The following is a 19,570-nucleotide window of genomic DNA, read 5'->3' on the forward strand; positions in this document are numbered from 1 at the left end:
GAAACTGCTATACCAGTCTGTAGACTTGCTCTGTTTCCTTGCCCTTCTAAGTATCAGAAGAGTATCTAAAAGAGAGATAATAAATGGAAAAAGTAGGAACAAGCTAAATACCATGACGAAGCATTCAGGCAAATCTCAAAGGTGGGATAGTCTGTTGGACAGCTGTCCTGGATTCTCAGGAAATCAGCACCATAACGACAGAGGCTGTTATAGAAAAAAAGAAGTTTAAGGAACCCAAAGACCTCTGACAAATACACAATATAAGTTTCCTTTATAAACATATTCCTTCAAACATATTGACATGTAATGATTTAGGACTACAGTTTATCTCTATCATTAACAAAATACAAATAAATATGGTAAATGTTTCATAAACAAAATAGGGTATGATTTTATAACTATGTTTCAGGTTTTAAATTAGATAAATACTGTACCTCAATTAATATTCCAATGTCTTTATTTTTTTAGTGTTTTCTGCCAATCTTGGATCTTTAGTATAGCTTAATTTTTTTCTATTTCTTTCTTTCTTTTACTTTAAACACAGCTTTTGACCTTTAGAACAACTGCCTAACAAGTTACAGCAGCACATTTATCAACAAACCTTCAAGATTAAATGGGTGTGTATCAGAGAAAGTTCTAAATGATTAGTTTAAAGTTTACAGTCGTGACAAATTATGAAAATTATTAATCTCTGCCTACTGAACCAAGAACCTCAGAAATGAGAATATTAATTGTTAGGATGTTACCACATCAGAATTTCATTAAAGCAAAACACTTAAAATATGCATATAAATAATTTTGAATCCTGCAATACTGAGTGACAAGCACTGGGCTAAAGTGCTTTACAGGAGATATTGCATTACTTCTCCCAACAACCCAGGATTCTTTCATGTCTCTTTTTCTTGAGGGAACTGACACACTGGCTAGTGAAAAACTGGCCCAAGACCACGTCGGCAGCTGTGGTAAGGGCAGGCTTGAAATTTAGACTCTGTGAGTAATTCTCCATCTGACCAGTATTTATTGAGCACTTGCTAAGTGTCAGGCTCAGTTCTAGCTGCTGAACATACTGAGGCAAAAACATCAAAATATTGTGAACACAGTTGAGTTTAGTAGTTAGAGCCATACTTACTTCTTCAACAATTATGCACCATTGTAGCTGTCTTTTTAGCAGTTTAGCCCTTGAAGTTGATTCAATGTTCCTGAAAGGAAAGGCCCCTAAACTCATTCTAAGTCTCTGAAGAGTGGAAGTCTGGACCAAAGCTGGACTCTCCCAGAAAAAAAACAACTCTGTTTGAAATAGCTACTTCCTTAGAAAACCAGATACACAGCCAACACACACACACACACACACACACACACACACACACACACACACACACCCTCCACATCTTTTCAAAGCATCATCTATTCTGGGCAAACTTTACAAACATGAAGCAGCAGCATCTTTTACGGTGCAGGGTAGCCAGGCCAGGGGGTTATATTTCTCTGTTATTTCCGTATCTTACAATAAAAAGGATACCACAGAGCATTTCCATAATAGAGTGACCTGAATTTGCTGCCAGAGGCTGTAGTTCGGCAGGTAAGGCTTTTATTCCCTTAGCAACCACACCGCCCTTGTGCTCCAGTGTAAAACAATGTCTGCGACAGCTTCAGCACACATGCCGGGATGTGAGCAGTCCAGCTGGTTTCAGCTGTCTTCCTCCGACCCTCTGGCCTGCTGTAATTTAATTTGGGATTTCTCGGCATTCTTCTCTTGTTAAGTGCAATGTGGCTGGAGAGGAGAATGCAGCAGAGAGGGGTCGTGGATTGGGACTCCTTAGAAAAAGAGCCTAAGGCAAAAATTCAGGTGCCTATGATTTATTGAAGATAAGCATGGTCTCAGGAAAAAGGGAGAGGAGAGCAGAAGAGAGCGGTGGGAGGAACTGAGCAGCGGCGCGGCCTCAGCTGGTGCAGCCTGGCTCCAGGGGGCTCTGGGTGTGAATCGTGAATCGTGCTGCAGAGCGCTGCCGCCTCGAGACAAGTGGGCTGACTCTTGGTGGCCTCATATCCATGAGTCATTGGCAGCGGCTGCTGGATGAGGTGGTTTCTTAGTCCCTTCAGGCTGTTATAACAAAAACCACAGATTGGGTAGCTTATAAACAACAAAAATTAATTTGTCACAGTTCTGGAGGCTGGAAGTCTGGCATCAAAATGCCAGCATGCTAGAGGGAGGACCGTCTTCCAGGCTGCAGACTTCTCCTTGTGTGTCATGTGGTGGAAGGGGCTGGGGAGCTCTGAGGGTCTCTTTCATAAGGGCGCCGATCCCACTATGAGGGCTCAGTTCTCATGACCTCACTTCCCGAAGGCCCCACCTCCTAATACTATTACACTGGTGGGGAGTATTCACACAATACTTCACACAGTATATGAAGTTGGGGGGTTGGCAGGGGGAACACAAACATTCAGACCATAGTGTTCAGCTAAAATCTAAGTGCCAGCAGAGATGCATTCCTCTCTGGAAAAGGCAGCTGACAATGGAAAAAACCGAGATGTTCTAAATTAAAATGATGGCAGCCAGAGAGGGAGAGAAAGAGATAGAACAGTTAGCCTGTTAGTAACTTTGAGCCAGCTCTGACAAAAGGCCGCTCACGTGCTTGTATGTCTGTTGGAATTTAGGATTAATTTTCAGGTGGCTATGATTGTGATTCTCCAAAAGAGAGACCAGCCAGGCACCATCGAAGCCCCGGAGCCTCCTCTTCTTTTTTCAAACATTTTATTTATTTAATTTTATGGAAGGAAGGGAGGGAGAAACAGAGGGAGAGAAACATCGATGTGTGGTTGTGTTTTGCGTGTCCCTAATGGGGACTTGGCCCGCAACCCAGGCATATGCCCTACTGGGAGTTGAACTGACGACCCTTTGGTTTGCAGGCTGGCACTCAATCCACTGAGCCACACCAGCCAGGGTTAGAGCCTCCCCTTCTAATTTACACGTGAGCTGTACAGCCTGTTGTGGACTCTGCTGCATTTATCCTGGAACCAGCCTGCTTCAGCTTCTCCCGTTATCTATGGCTAATATAAATCCTTTCAGAACGGCTTACATCTTTCTCCCCTCTACTTGATGTATAAACCACTTACAAAACTCCTGGATGTCAAACATGTTGTCTTTCCCACCTAGTTGTGCTGCTGGTGGTTTAGACTCCATGTCCAAGATAGCTTATTTTTTTATTTCTATTTTTTTTGCTCGCAATGACCTCATAAACCCTTTTTTTTTTTTTTTTTAAAGACTTTCAGTCCTGTAAGTTAAATTATTTTTTGTTGAACACAATGAGGACACACTGCAGGGGACACCGTGTTGCCTCACTTCCACGCCCTCGGTGATTCAGGTCTGGCTCCAAAGTAGCATATTCCACACATGAAGCAATTGCCCTGCTGGAAGGCAGCACCACATCCTCAGAAAGCAGCCCAGCAATCAAGGCTTGTAACTGGAGCTAGAGCCTTGGGTGTCTGACATTTTACCCCAAGCAGCTTATCAAACTGGTGCTTCCAGCCACACAATATTTGTCCCCAGAAGAAGCTGTGGTGGTTTTGTACAGTGTCAACTTAGTTAAATTGGAACTACATGTTCCAGATACCCAGATACAAGAAGGTCCTGTGTGGTACAGAGTTATGGTTGCTAGAAGAAAAATTCATGTGATATTTGAGAGGCAGAAACAAAGCAGCAGCCATTACACTTTGAAGGCTGGTAGAGGCAGGTAGGGACAGCCACAGAGGTGTTACTGGGTCCCACTTTGGTCTTGCTTTCCTTACTCCGTGTCCAGCTCTTCCTCCTGACTGCTAGCTCAGTTGATCACCATGTGATGTTCTGCTGTGAGCTCACAGACATGGAGGCCACAAGGGCCCGCAGTCTTCCAGGTCTTTCCACATCAGCTTCCTCTGGGGCTCCTCTTCCATAGTTGAGAGGTCAAGAAGCTTGACTTGTCTCCTTGCATCAGGGTTGGTTAAGATTTTTCTCTGGGCCTTGGCTGATGTGGCTTAGTTGGTTGGAGGGTTGTCTCAAGAATGTAAATGTTGTGGGTTTGATTCCCAGGCAGAGCACATGCCTAGGTTGCGGTTCAGTCCCTGGTCAGGGCGCAAGAGGCAATGCATTTGAGAGGCAACCAATCGATGTGTCTCTCCCCACTCTTCCACCCTTCCCCCCTCTCTAAAAGTCAATAAGCATGTCCTCGGGTGAGAATAAAAAATAAAAATTAAAAAAAAGGCTTTTCTCTGGTATTGTTTAGACCTTTACTTCCTCAGCTCCTCCCAAAATTGTGTAAGGTCTAATTCCATAATAAATAATAGATCGTAGTGGTCTTGCTTTTCTGATTTGAGCCTTTCTGGTACAGAAGAGAAATATAATTATCTTCATCTTAAACCATGCCCAAAGAAGTCTTATCATTCCTTATGGATTGCCACAACAGACACCTTTCTACCTGGCTGTCTTCAAATATAATCAATATGTATCCATATAATCAATATATATCAATATAATCAATGTGACATTGAACACAATGTCCTTCAGTATCTGGTGAGAGAGGGGCACTAAAGAACTCTTTTTAGGAGAATCTCAATCAATCTAAAGCTCCTCATCAGTAAGACAGACAGGAACTGGGGCCAGAGATACACTGGAAAGATAAACTCTGCCCCTGGGATCTTCCAGGGAACTACAAGTCTCCTACCTCCCGGACTGGACGTGTCACCCCCTGTTCTTCTCTGTGTTCTTGGCTTGAGTCTTTCTCGCTCATCACACAGCACTATGCTGCAAAGACGCCAGCAGGACTTAATTCAGTCGCAAAATTGCTAAATTTACTCATTCACAATCTCGAGGTGTAATGGGAAACGTGTTGGCCTGGGGTTCCGAGGATCTGGTTTCTGGTGCTACTTGCCAAGAGCCCTCTGTGGGATTAGGAAAGCCATCCAGCCTCTCTGAGCTTCAGTTTCTTCAGAACTTGTTTTCTAATGCAATGCTAATTGAATAGATTCCAGCTTCTACAGGGGAGGTGCTGTCAAGGGTGAACTTAGAACCTGCCTCTTTTTTTTTTTTTTTTGTCCTTTCTTAAACACAAGTTTTTTTTTGGGGGGGTGCCATTGGGGCAGCAAAGGCAGAAAAAGGATTAATGGCCCTTCAGTACCTCAGATGAGCCAAGAGTAGTGCATAAAACACACTCTCTGCAGGCCCCTTCAGCTGATGGCAGCCATTGGAGGGATGTAAGAGAAGAAGCTCGATCTATGGAGCTTAGTACACTGAGCTCCCTGTGGTTTTACCACTTACTGGGCGGGCAACTCACTGGCCTTATCTCAGCCCTATCTTCCTTATCTGTAAAGTGGGCCAATAGTCCCCACCTTTCAAGGATCCTGAGATAATCTATGAGATTACCTATGTATAGTGCCTATAGACAGTAAGTGCTCCAAAATGCTTCTTTCCTCTCTCTTCCTCTGAAGATTTTGGCCAGCTTTTAGCAAAATTGAAAGATGCTGGATTTCTTTAAGTTCAGCAATATATAGCTCCAATTATAGGAACATTTTTGAACGTTGAAAATAAAATGGTCAAACTGTTTAAATAAATTACACGTTCAAATATAAGGCATCACATGTGATAATTTGGTAAGTAAACTAGGCTTATCACAATTTAATGTTCCTGAACAAAATGACTCTATGGTAAGAAAGGATACTGGAATAAATATTGGAAAGCTTCCCATTCACGTCACTCCATTCTTTTTCCAAGGGTCAAGTTCTATTTTCACTCTGAAGTTTCAAAATATGTATAAATTTCTCTTTCCTGGTGGTTGAAGTACCCAGTAGGGTGCAAATGCCTCACCCAGTGCTGACTCAGAACTGTCAGTAAACCATCCCAAGTTACTAAGAATAAAAAATGTTAGCCTTTCCAGAGCAGTGCTTTTTGAATAAATATTCTGGGGAGAGCACTTGGAGAACTGATGGCATTTCTTTCTTTTCTTCTTCTTTTTGCCTTTGATTTTTTTACAATTTATTTTTATTTTATTTTTTGATATTTTATTGTTTATGCTCTTACATATATTCTTTTGAATTGGTTTTTCAGGATTCTTAGGATATATTCCCATAAGTAGAATCGCTGCTGGGTCAAAAGGCAGTTCCATTTTTAACTTTCTTAAAAAAGATTTTATTTATTTATTTTTCGAGAGAGGGAAAGAGGGGGAGAAAAAGAGGGAGAGGAACATCAATGTGTGAGAGATACATCAATCAGCTGCCTCTCACACGCCCCCAACCAGGGACCTGGCCTGCAACCCAAGCATGTGCCCTGACTGGGAATTAAACCAGAGACCTTCGGTTCACAAGCTGGCACTCAAACCACTGAGCCACGCCAGTCAGAGCCATTTTTAATTTTTTTTTTAAAGATTTTATTTATTTATTTATTTATTTATTTAAGAGAGAAGGGACGAGAAGAAGAAAGAGAGGGAAAGAAAAATCAGTAGTGTTTTGGCAGGTGTGAAGTGATATCTCATTGTGGTTTTATTTTATTTTTAAAAAGATTTTATTTCTTTTTAGAGAGTGGAAGGGAGGTAGAGAGGGAGAGAAACATTGATGTGAGAGAGAAACATCTATTGGTTGGTTGCCTCTTGTACACACCCTGAACCCCAAGGCATATGCCCTGACCTGGAACTGAACTGGCGACCTTTTACTTTGCAGGATGATGTCCAGCCAACTGAGCCACACTGCTCAGGCCTCATTGTGGTTTTAGTTTGTTCTCTCTGATGGCTAGGGACGTTGAGCTTTTTTTCATGTCTTTTGGCCATCTGTAGGTCTTCCTAGGAGAAGTGTCTATTCAGGTCCTTTGACCATTTTTTAAATTGGGTTGTTTGTCTTCCTGGTGTTGAGTCGTATAACATGTTCTTTATAGTTTTTGGAAATTAAACCCTTATCCAATGTATCATTGGCAAATATGTTCTCCCATATGGTGGGTTCCCTTTTCATTTTGATGATGGTTTCTTTAGCTGTTCAGAAGAGAACTGACTGTATTTCTAAGGAGCTCTTAGTAATGATAATTTCTCCCAACATGAGCAAGAATGAAGATTTGTACTTGAAAATAAATGGATAATGTGCCCTGGTAACCTGGGATCTGAACTTTTCATTAGTCTTCCCCTGCATTTGGCACATCTAAGGGAAGAAACACAAACGTCATTAACTAGGGAGTTTATGTGTAAAGTGTGAGGTGTAAGAGCTCTTACTTTTCTATTGCAGCTGAGTAAATCTTTCTCTGGAGAGTTTATTGGCATACACAAAATAAATTGCACAATTAAATTATGGCTTGACAAGTTTTATTTACCCAAGGAACGTCTTAATTCTTTGTTTTTTAAAACATGGGATCATCATCATCATCGTTATTATTAAACATTTTTGTTGCACTTTTTCCATTACCACTTATCCCCTTATGCTTCCTTCCCTCCTGTAATCACCACACTGTTGTTGCTGATATTTTTCTTGTTGTTGCTTCAATGAGCTGACATATAAAGCTGACATGCTATATTTATGCAACTATGTTAAATTCATTTCTCCTTTTATTTATCATCTTACTACAAAAGAAGAAAGAAAATATGCAAATTCATACAATTAGCTTAATTATTTATTTAACTGGGCAAGAGTCAACAAGGGAACTTTACTTAGAGGGATTATCTAGTATTTTTACTGCCTGATTTTGAACTGGGTTGATTTCTCCTCCTAAGGAAAGGTATCCTTTTTTTTTTCTGACCTGAAAATTGTTACGAAGATTAAATGAGATATATGTTCACTATTATCATACAGCAAGTTTTCAATAAATGTTGCTTCTTTTTTCAGCCCCTTCCAATAACTTGTCATCAAGCCTGATGCCTTAATACAAGCGGTTCTCAAATTTCACAGTGTATCAGAATTATCCCAGAAATTTGTGAAACATACCACCGCCTGGCACCCACTTCAAAACCACAGGATCAGGATTTCCAGGACCGTGTCTAACAGGCTCTGATAGGTAGATAGTCAGTATCAGAACCGCTGATCGTAAGCTTAGTTTAAGTCAAAGCCTACAACAATTTCTGGGTTGCTTTATTGGGCTCCCAAGAATTGAATGAATTCTGAATCAGTAATTACAAAGAGAAATTTGGAGCTAGAGAAGAACCTAGTGTTTGTTCCATTTCTATCATTTGCAGTTCAAACTAAATCCCGGACAGGCTGAGAGACGTGCTGGGGAAACCCCACCCGCTGCTGTGCGTGGCGTGGTTGCCGCTGGGCTCTGTCTCATGCCAGGGCTGGCTTTGAGCATTAAGTCCTCTTTGGCTCCATGTGTTAGAAATATTACTTTGGGATCAAATTTACCTACTTTTGCTGCTTATACATAGATGGCTCCATCCTGAATATGTCACAATGGTCCTGTACTTTGTACAAAAATAGCTTCCCAGTTGTAATGGCTGGCTATTTCTCACTTTTATTACCTGATATAATTACCCCTTGCCCAGTCTCCTGTGTCGTTATGTGATTCATGACTGTTATTAGCAGCAGACCTACTTGCCCTTTGAAAGGGGTATTATGAGCAAAGATTATTGATCAAATGCCATACAATCCCATTTGATTATTTCAATGTCTCAGGAGCATGAGAGATTTAGGTAGGTACCTTCCCAAAGGATTGTTTCCTTTTATAGCTTCAAGTCAGGTTGGCTTTGGGAAGCATAAAGTTGTCCCATATTTCAAATATAGGAACAGAATTTTTAAGCGCCTGCCCACCTGTTTCAGAATTGTATTGTATGACTTTTGGATGAAAGAGCATCATTTATGATTTAGAGTGATGTTTGTGAAGTCGAATTCCTAAAATTGAAGGAGTATTTCAAGATTAGGTATAATTCATGGTTATCTCTTCTTCAATTATCTTCATTGATCTCACCTACCTGTTACTCGAGTTCTGGAGATTAGTTCCCCTCAGCCTGTCCCTCGGGGTTTTCTGAGCTCTGCCCAGGATGTAATTCGCATCTTCCCACCTGTTCTTTCCACCTGTTTCTCCAGCCGTGGCCTCGTCTGTGGCCAAGCTCGAGAGGTGCTTCTCCGCTGGCTGCAGCGCTCCTCTGCTGCTACCTGATGCTATTGCAGTGCTTACGTCTCTATCTTTCCATTCCCTATACCTCCATTTTAAGGATAGTTTCCTGAAGATCTGATGTAATGCCAGGGTTGTACAATACAGCAGAGAAAGACCAGGCCGTTGCTCAGGTTCCCTGTCTAACCCCAGCTCTCTCTTCACTAGGCTGGGGCAGCTCACCCCCTACTGGGAGGTTCTAAGTGCTTCAGGGTCTGTGCCAACTTTCTCCCATCCATAGAGAAACAAAGGAATTTCTTCCTTACTTCTGTCTTTGTCCTACTTGCCTCAGGTCATTAGCCTGTTGTTTGAATGATTAAGGGTTGTAAGTGCTCATTCCCTGGATGGGAAACCGTATAGGGGAGAATAGTCTGGTCCCAGGGCCTCAGCAAAATAATCCCATAGTGAGTGGCCTGATGTTAGTTCATTTCCTAAAAGCCGGGTTATTCAGTCTCGAATAAAATCATCTATGAGATATCAAGAACCCCGTCCAGGTTAAGCTGTTCCAAGCTCAGTCCAGATAATTCTGTCTCTTTTCATCAAGGGTTTATAAATGGGTAGGGGTGGGGGTAGGGGTCCCGTCTTTCCCAAAGTCATCTGGTTACACAGAGAAAGCTTTCTCAATGTAAAGCTCTCTGAGCATGCAAATAAAAGTGCCTTCATTAGGAAAGCCACACTCGGGGGTGCCTGCAGGCACAGCGGGTACTTGAGCGTCTCTTCCTCCCTCGGCCTTCCATGCCATTCCTCCCAGAGCCGCAGGCCCGGCTGGACAAGGTAGCCCAGCCGAGAAGTCCCTGGGGTTGGCCCCCTGGGACACAGAGCCGGGCAGGAAAGGGCATAGGGTGGATTTGAGGGAGCAAATGCAGAATTCTCAGCACAATGCCTGTGGTAAGAGTATTTAGGGAGATCCTGATTCCCTGCTGGGAACTCTACCACCATCCGAACTCAGCCGAGGCCTGGGGTTTTCCTAAAGATTGGATTCATAACTGTAACCTGGCTGTGTCTCTGTGTGTATGTCTCTGTATGTGCGTCTGTGTGTGCCATTTGTGTATGTGTATGTCTGAGTGTGTCTTTCTTGTGTCTGTTTACATGTGTCTGTGTGTGTATACGTGTATATATATGTCTCTGTGTATATCTGTAGATGTGTCCGTGCATACCCTGCGTATGTGTGTGTTTGTATCTATTGTGTGTCTCCCTGTGTGTCTGTGTATATGTGTCTGTGTGTGTGTGTTTCCCTGAAAGCAGGGGTTGGGGCTGCCGGGGTGGAGGGCTCAGAGCTCCCGCACTGTGAGGGCTCCGAGTCCGTGAGGCAGCAGACACCCAAACCTGGCCTGCTCAGGCACCTCGGGCGCTGGCTGGCACCTGGCAAAGGGGCCTTGGGAGCCCGAATGACTGGTGTTGACCTGCAAGGCCAGCTTTGGCGTGGCGTGATCGTCCTTCTTTCAAAAACCATCAGTCCAGGACTGCCCCTAATATTTGAGGGGCCCATGGCAACAGTATAAATGAAAGCCTGCATACCAACGTGTTTAAATCTTCAGAAGTTATTAATCAAGCTACATCAGAGCCCAGCTCTTGTGTCCAACATGGCCCTGGTGTCTCCGGGAATGTCCGTGTGACCTCTCCCCTCGTGTAGGAGCGGTGGCCTCGTGCTGCTGGGGTTGGCGGGACAGCCAGGCCAGGCAGACCGAGGTCAGGGCTCGGACTCCAGCAAGTGAATCCATTGCCTGAGCTCAGCAGTTCTTCCCTGGAGCACTTTGAGGGGGCGGGGGACTTGCCTTTTTAAAGCCTCAGTAATGTCTCATGACGCCAGAATTCTCCAGTACACCTAAGGTATTGCTTTTTTTGGAAGGGTTTTTGGGTTTCAGATGCAGAGGACTAAATGAATCATACTCCTCAGTTTCTAGCACATAATTATCCCTGGGTGACGCAAGGTACCGCTCTCATTCATCCATTCAGGTGTCCCTGGTCAGTTTATCATTGGGCATTGTAGGCACAGTGCTCTAGGGCTCATGGTACTTTAAGGGGCCCACAAAAATGGTTTAATTTCTTTTAAATCAGAAGTAAAAATGAGCTTGCACGTTCTTAGGAGATGTTTTTATACATAACAATGTATTTATCCTCAAACCAACACAGTTGCAAAATATGATTTTTAATATTTTTTATGGACAAAAGGATTCATGAATGCAAAAGGGCTTAGTATCTGAGGAAATCAGAATGCAGTCCTGTATTTATTCCTCTCATTTGTCTTATATCCTAGTCCTATTGTCCTCAATTAGCAGCCCTTTCAATGTGTATATTTATTTCTATTTGAATGTATTTTTGAAAAATATATATACATTGCTGCTTTGTGTAATGCATTGTTCACTTAAATGATACTGTATCATTTCTGTTTCCTGCTTTTTTCACTAAGCAGCATGCGTTTAAGATGAATCCATGGTTCTGTGAGTATTTCCAGCTCACTGCTTCTACACGCTGCAAAATGCTGCATGGCGTGCTTGCACCGCGTTTAGCCCAGCTGCTCTCCCAGCGACCGAGGCCCAGGATGCCAGCTCCCTGCTGCCACCGTGCGGCAGGGACCTGCCATGCGCATTTACCTCCCGGACCTGGGGGGAGGTCCACAGGATGTATGGCCAGCTAATGTCTGAGCCAGAGGACACTTACATACTTCATTTGGCCACATAATACCAAAAGGCAGAAGAAATGCTGTTTTCATATACATATTTATTTATGTATTTATATATTTTGTGCTAGTCACGTCAGGGTTGCCATCAGTTATGTTAGCTTCATAAAACATATCGAGTAGTTCTTTTTTTACATTCTAGAGCAATGTAGGTTGCAATGGAATTAATTATTCATAAGTGTGAGACTATAAGCAGCCTTCTTGGTGTTAGAGCCCATTTACCTAGGCATTCTCTGAAAATGTTCTCCATTTCTCCCTGGGCTGTTGGTTCTAGTGAGTGTTAATGGTCCTCAATCTGACGCTGTCACTTCGGCAGGAAGAACTTGGTGGAGAAGCTGAGCCAGCATTTCTCTGGGGCTCTGGTCCTAGTCCCTGAAGAGGTGTGAGATGTGTGCCAAGCAGCCAGGGGGCCGAGGAGGACGGGGCTGGGGCTCTCGAGGTGCCTCTTGACATAGCCCAGGAGGGGCTAGGAGCTCCGGGTGCGACTCTGAACAGGTCTGCGACTGAGTCTTGCCTCCACAACCTAAGAAAAGCACGCCTGTGGGAAAGTGACCTACCCTCTCTGATCTTAGGTTCTCAACTTCAAAGTACCCAACTCGTGGGATTATTGTTATAGTCATTTGAAATTATGTTGCAGCAGATGACATTATGTCTGGCACAGAGTTCACTGTAATTGCCGATTTTTAAATTCATTTTTATTGTCCTTATCTATCTTGCTCAGCCTACTGGTCCAGCACCGAGCACAGGACCCGGTACGAGGACTTGCTGAACGGGTGATTTCCTGCCTGAGACAAAGGTGGTGCCACTCCTCCTCAGCTACTGGGGCGTCCGCGTTGGATGCCACTTGCACCTGAGTGATTCACAGGGGCTGTACACAGAGCCTTGGTGTTCTGTAAAGGCTGCAGTGATCATTTTGCCTACGGTATGTTATGCTGTGGGATAAGGGTAAAGCCACTGCCATATGTTTAAGGAGTGAGGTCATCCCTGAAGGGTGAGAGCCTTCATTGTGTCATCAGCTGGGCAAGAGGCCTCTCTCCCAGGGCGGGGTGGGCGAGGCGGACCTGGGTAGCAGAATGGGGCCTTTCTTTCTTTCTCTTGGACTTGACTGCAGAGATGTCAAGAGGGCTTAGGGTGAGATCGTGAGAGGGAGGTCTTCACATGACACCTTCCACGTGGCCACGTTCCCTCCGAGTTTCATCCCTGTCTTATTCTAATTGCTGTCTGAGATGTGACTCTCCGGCTCCAAAGGCTGAGGGCTCTCGAATCCTGACCAGCGATTCTCAGCTTCATTACCATTAACGTTTTGGACCAGACAGTTCTTCGTTGCAGGGGCTGTGCTGGGTGTGGTGTAAGGGTCAGCAGCAGGGCACTCGAGGTGCTGTTGAAGGAGAGATGGATGTCCTTTCTAGATGACAGTACCATCTCTCCAGTTGTGACAATAAAAATGTCTTGGAACATTGGAAGCCTGTTTGAAAAACACTGTATTTACTTCCCTTGGGCACCCTTTGGCACACGGAGATTTTGTAAAGTCTCCTTGAAAACTCTCTCCTGTTTCTACTGCACTAAGGTTAAGGGGATGTTTTTTGGACACGCACAAGCCAGGTCCTTAAAGCTAGTGGGGTTGACGGTGGCAGCAGGAATCTCAGCAAAAGAATCCTAAGGGGGAAGGAACTCAGGGGCTTCCCACCTGGAGATTCAAGAAAGATTCTAACTTCAAAGAGTCCAACACCTTGAGGAGGGATGGTGGTTTTGCTAATGTTGTGCTTCCCATGAATTTTTGGATTTTTTCCCCCACTATGAGGCAGGTACACATTTAAGGAGATCTGAATAAAAGTTGTGTCACTTTACTGAGGCCTAATGAGAGCTGAATTTTATAGTTGTTAACTGGGAAAGAAAATACAAAGGGTAAAAATTTCACATGGCTGAAGCCCAAGAAATAAAGATACAAAGCGCTTTGTGGCTCTTCCAACTATATCAGAAATTAAAGGAGAATGATGATGCAGTTTCCTGGTGGCCTAGCATCTGGAAATGTTTTCCCTTTGTTTTCATGGGCACCATGGCGGACTCACAAGGGACTGTCCCTCTTGGCAACTTGTTGGCACAGACGGAAGCTATGGGTCTTTCAACTCCCTGTGCTTTCTTTTCCTTGTCTTTTGAAACTTTCTGTCCCAAAAGGGGAGGCAACGGAACAACACAATGGAGTATCTGGCAAAGCAGGTGAAAAGTTCTGGAAAACCTCTCAGTAGAGGTTTCTCTGGACAAGTGACAACTCAAGAAATGTATGTCCTAGGGCTAGATTGCATTTTTAAAATTTGAGATACTAGGGGACAGTTTGAATAAGTGAGATTAAGAAATATTATTAAGTGATGCAAGGGATTGGGCAAGACATTGGAAAAGGAGAAGAGGGTGGTCAGACAAGACGGCTTTGAGGGACACGCTAACTCTGTAAGGGGGTGAAGTCGGGCATGAGTGTCGCTAGGACACACTTCGCTATGCTGCAGACGGCCCAAGGCTCCGGGAGAGCAGAGGAGGGAGAGGCTATTTCGCGTCCAGAGGGACGGGGGACGGCCTCCTGGAGGAGAAGGAATCTGCGCTGAGCCCTGTAGCTGTGCAGGATTTTGCCGGCGGGAGTGGTTAGCAGTGAAAGGGCACCAGGGCACGGGGACTGGGACAGCACCAGCGAAGGGGACGGGCAGGAGGGGGCAGGACATGTTCTGGGCTTTAATTATGTTAAAGTGGTATTTTCTTCATCCACTAAGGATGGCAGTGGAAGATAAAGGTGGAAAGACATGTAATAGGGGTTTACTAGATAAATATTTATGAAATGAATACATTAAAGAGAGTGATGACCCTATTGCAGAGGCTTATATGCCACAGGAAAGAGTGTGGACTTCCTGCTGTATGGGATGCACAGCAGTGGGCAGTGACAATTTTTATATTGTAAACACGACAAGTTATACCCACATAAAATTTTTCTTAAAGACCCCCTCGCCGCCCAATTAAAACAGACACGTGAATGAATCTCTATAGACTTTAAGGATAGTTCCTCAAATGGAAAGAAAAAGAATTCTCCCTAATTTTAGCTTGCAGTATTAGCATTACAATTGGCCAAATAATTCCTGCTGTCTGGGGAGTTAGTGGGTTGGAGACACTCCTTTGCCTGGATTATTAAGAATAATTTTTATTTAAAGCACAGCTTTATTGAGGTATAATTTACATACCATCCAATTCACTTTCTTAAATGTACTATTCAGTGTTTTTTTTATTTTTAAAATATTTTATTTATTTATTCCTAGAGAAGGGGGAAGGGAGGGAGAAAGAGAGAGAGGGAAACCTCAATGTGTGGTTGCCTCTTGCATGCCCCCAACTGGAGGCCCAGCCCACAACCCAGGCATGTGCCCTGACTGGGAATCGAACCTGCGACCCTTTAGTTTGCAGGCTGGCACTCAATCCACTGAGCCACACCAGCCAGGGTTATTTCAAGATCATGTTCACAATATAGCCCAAACACCAACTCTCATTCTAGAACATTTACATCACATCATCCCAAAAAGAGACCCCGGCCCCTTAGGAGTCACTCCCCATTTCCTTCTGTGGTGGGCAGGCAGACAGACCTGAGCAGAGCAGGGATGGTAGCCAGACACAAAAGGCCCCAGGTGCCAAGCAAAGGGCTAAACTGGGAATACAAGAACCTCACCCCCAGGGGAACTTTTCCTCCCCCAGCATATTGCTGGGCATGTGGTTTAGACCCTCTGACCTTTCATATCGCTGGTCGTGATCCTCTGACCTTTGCTCCCCTTGCACGTTGCTGATCATGCCGTGGACCGTTTTGGAGGAGGAATGAGGGGCTGAAGAGCGGCCTTACGCGACTCCTGTGGAGGCCCTTACACAGCCACTCCCTTAAGCGCTAACCTCTAGTGATAACATCTAGGCCTTGGTAATGCTGCAGCTCCAGGCCCAGAAAACTAAATCAGACAAGCGATGCCATGGCTGACATCAGGACCAGCTGCGATCAGTCAGAAGACCATGACCCTGAAAGGACACACCTGGAAAGCTGATGAATATGCTGTTGGGATTCTCCCCTGAGACCTCTAGATAAATACCCTTAAGCTGAAGGACCCAGTCTCTTGCTGTCTTTCTGTCTCTCATTTGCACCTCCTTGCCTTTCCTGTTCTCTTCTTCCCCCCAGGCACACTGCCTTTACCTTTCTCTCTTTCTCCTAAGCTCCAAGGCCTCTTCTTTTGCCTTTGTAACTTGTTTCCTGAACCCATGTCTACTATTGCTTACTTCTTCTACCTCTGTGACTTTCTAAATAAACTTCTACTTGTATTTGAGTCTTGACTCTGAATTCTTTCTTAGCCAGAACTCAAGTACCAAGGTTGCTGAACTGAAGCCCAATCACAAGTAACATTCTGGTACCATTTCGCTGCCAACACTTCTGCTTCCAGCCCCTGGGAATCACTAGTCTACTTTTTGTCTTTATGGTCTTGCCTATTCTGGACATCTCATATAAATAGAATCATATAATATGTGGTCTTTTGTGACTGGCTTCTTGTGCAATGTTTTTAAGGTGTTGCTCATGCTGTGGCATATACTTGGAAAACATTTTAAAAAAACCAAAACATGTATATTCCTCATTAAAAACAAAAACAAAAAACTTCTAGTTAGCTTCTGACTGGCATAACAATAATGCATTCTTCCCAGAAAAGTCCTTCTCCTCCCCTCTCCTCCCCTCCCCTCTCCTCCCCTCCCCTCCCCTCTCCTCCCCTCCCCTCTCCTCCCCTGTCCTTCCTTCTCCTCCCCGTTCCTTTCTTTTCCTTTCCCACTCTCCCTGCTCCCTCTCTCTCTATCTCCCTCCATCTTTCTTCTTTTCTTATGGAAAATAACCATCTGCCACCTCAGGGGTTCCCACGTCTTAGCACATCTTAACTATCCTGTGCTTCACCTCTTTCTCCTTTTCTGCTCCAGTCTTCATTTCTTCCAGGCTAAATTTAAAAACCAGAAGGAACAATCTCTTTTAAGCACACAGCTTTCTCTTCTGTACCTGCTGACTGATCATGGGGAAACTTGCTTATCCTGGGAACGATGGTGGAGGACTTCCTCTGGACAATGCTATGTGAAGGGCAGGCCAGGACGTGTTTGTGCACAAAGTCAGAATCTTCTCAAGTGACCTAGAAACGTGCGTTCACTTAGTGCATGGCACTGTATAAGATACTCTGTGGGTATCTTATACCCACAGAGTATCTGCTTTAGGTAGCTTATATTCTAAGAAGGGATCTAAAACATTGTTGATAATATTGCTTCATAGTCATTTATTGGACTATACTCTTGCTAGATAGTAAATTCCTCAAGGGCTGGAACCATTTCTGTTAACTTTTCTAATACACACAGTGCCTTGCACGAAGTAGGCCCTGTTTTGTTAAGATGCCTTAAAGAAAATACATATTTATGTACATTTTCTCAGTACATAAAGTTCTGAGAAAGCTCAGATGAGGGGACAGTTCCTTCTGGCCGGAGAGATCCAAGGAGACTTCGTGGAGAGGATGGCTTCTGCAGTGAGCTGTGAAGGGTGAGCGGCATTCAGGCGCATGGCATTGGAGAGAGGATTCTGGGAAAGGAGGAAGTGCAGAGAGTGGAACCGTGTGAGGCTTGGGGGGGGAGCCAAGTTGATGATGACATGACTTTGAAAAAAAGAAGGAAGTTGAGAAGTTCCCATCAGATGGCCTAACTTCCAAGTAAGGAACTTGCAAGGGTGTCTTGAAAGCAAGAAAGGCATGGGGGTGGGGTTTGGGTCTAAAAGAGTGTGCGAAAGGTTTGGCTGTAGGATGTGCATTAGAAACTCAACTAGACATTAAGCATGAGATTTTGAGGTGTTAGTGGGTTGTATTGGACCGTCTAGGTTATACTTTAACTTCTTAAGTACATTAGTGTACATATTTTACATTTTACTAATTTATGTTGTATTAAGAATTAAAACATGGTATACATTTATTTATTCATCACCTAGTCAACAAATATTAAATACCGTTTTTAGACTTTGGGGACACAGCACAGTGAACAAGATAGACAAGATTCCTGACTTTTTGAACAGTTGTGTCCTAATGGGTAGGGGGGATAGACAAAAAGAAACTCAAGTAATAAAAATGTGAGCACTATTAACAGGGACAAGCCCATATTGTTAAACATCATCAATTTAAAATAATACACAAGCATCAGCAACTGTTTTCCAATACAAATATTAGAAAAAACAAAAACAGCGTCTTTAAAGCCCATTTTTCTCTAGAGCTTCATATATCAAATTAAGATTTTATTGGAAGGCAGGAAGTTATTCAGCACAATATGAAAGGCAGTTTGAAAATGTTCTGGACACTTCCACACAGACAATTTATAAATAATTTCCAGAGAATCATGCTAAGAGTGGTGAAGTCTCGGTAACAATAGAGAGCACTGTATTTTTCCCTCTTGAATGTATTTGTGCGCCTATCCAGATGCAGCAGATGCATATATGTGTAAGACATCCTTCCCACTTCCAGAGAGCCCCCTCCCAGCCTAGAGGAGGAAAGAATGTGTGAGAAAGCTACCAAAACACATGGGGTAATAACTGATTTCAAGCATCGAGAAGGGGTGCTGAACCGTACCTTGAGGGTTCCCCCTCCTTCACTAATTACTTGCAGTATTCCCTAATGTCACAAATATGTAGCTGCTGAACCTGAAGGATTGTAGGGAACTGGGAGCTCTGTTCAGGTAGAAAGAACTGCACTAACAAAGGTGAGAAGGTTATACAATTTTATTAACCAATGTAACCCCAATAAATTTAATGAAAAAACAAAAGTGAGGAGGAAGTCAGTGTAGAGAAAAGGAACTAATATTTACTGAGTTCTGAGCATGACACTGGGTACATAGTAAACACTCTGCAAATATTTATTCAGCGCACAGCTGTTCTTGTTAGAAAGGGAATGTTGCAGCCATTTGTAAATAAAGAAACTGAGGCATAGACAGATTAAATAATAGTTCTGAAGTCACGCAGCTAGAAGTGGTAGGGTTAGATTTTGACCCCAGGCTGCCTGCCTAGCAAGCTTTTGTTCTTTGCCCTGTCCAGCTGTGTAGCCAAAGTCTAGAGTGTCCAAGTGAGGGGGTGGAATGGTCATTGTAGCCAGAGGGGCGCTGAGTACACGAGCTGAGAGTGGACTGGACAATCCCTAAACGACATTCTAAGGAACATGCACTGTCCTTTTCAAGAAGCCACCAAGGGTCTTAAAGTAGGCTAGTGGTACCATTAGTTTTAATTAGAGAAAAATAGGTATGATAGAGTGAAAGGTGGGAGTGGGTATGGGACCGGTGGCTATGACTGAACTAATGGATCAGCTCGGACAGTAAGCTCATAGATAATGCTACTCTGCAAAGCTGAACCGGTGAATATGAGTAAGGGCTGCAGGAATGGAGAGTGACGGGGGTGAGGCCTGAAAGTAGGTCAGAGGAAGAGTCACCAGCACCCACTGAACAGGAGTTGAGGGAAGGGAAGTAATGCAAGATGCTGCTGGGATTTCTAGCTTTGGTGAAGGATGATGTCATTAGCTGAAATACGGGCTTTAAGAAAAGCAATGCAGTTGGTGGGCGGAGTGCACTGCTTGGGATGTTTTGAGTGGAGAAATCCAAAGAGGGATATATAATGGACAGCAGGAATAAGTCCAGGCATTTTTAATATAATGAGAATGATTTGTGTGACATCGATGTAACCTGACAGACAAGGAGAGTGGACTGGAATGCACATGCATGAACAATGATGATTTCCCTATACA

Source organism: Pteronotus mesoamericanus, unplaced genomic scaffold (genome assembly GCF_021234165.1).
Source record: "Pteronotus mesoamericanus isolate MK-2021 breed Mesoamerican mustached bat unplaced genomic scaffold, CSHL_Meso_final contig_68, whole genome shotgun sequence".
In the NCBI taxonomy this organism is placed as follows: domain Eukaryota; kingdom Metazoa; phylum Chordata; class Mammalia; order Chiroptera; family Mormoopidae; genus Pteronotus; species Pteronotus mesoamericanus.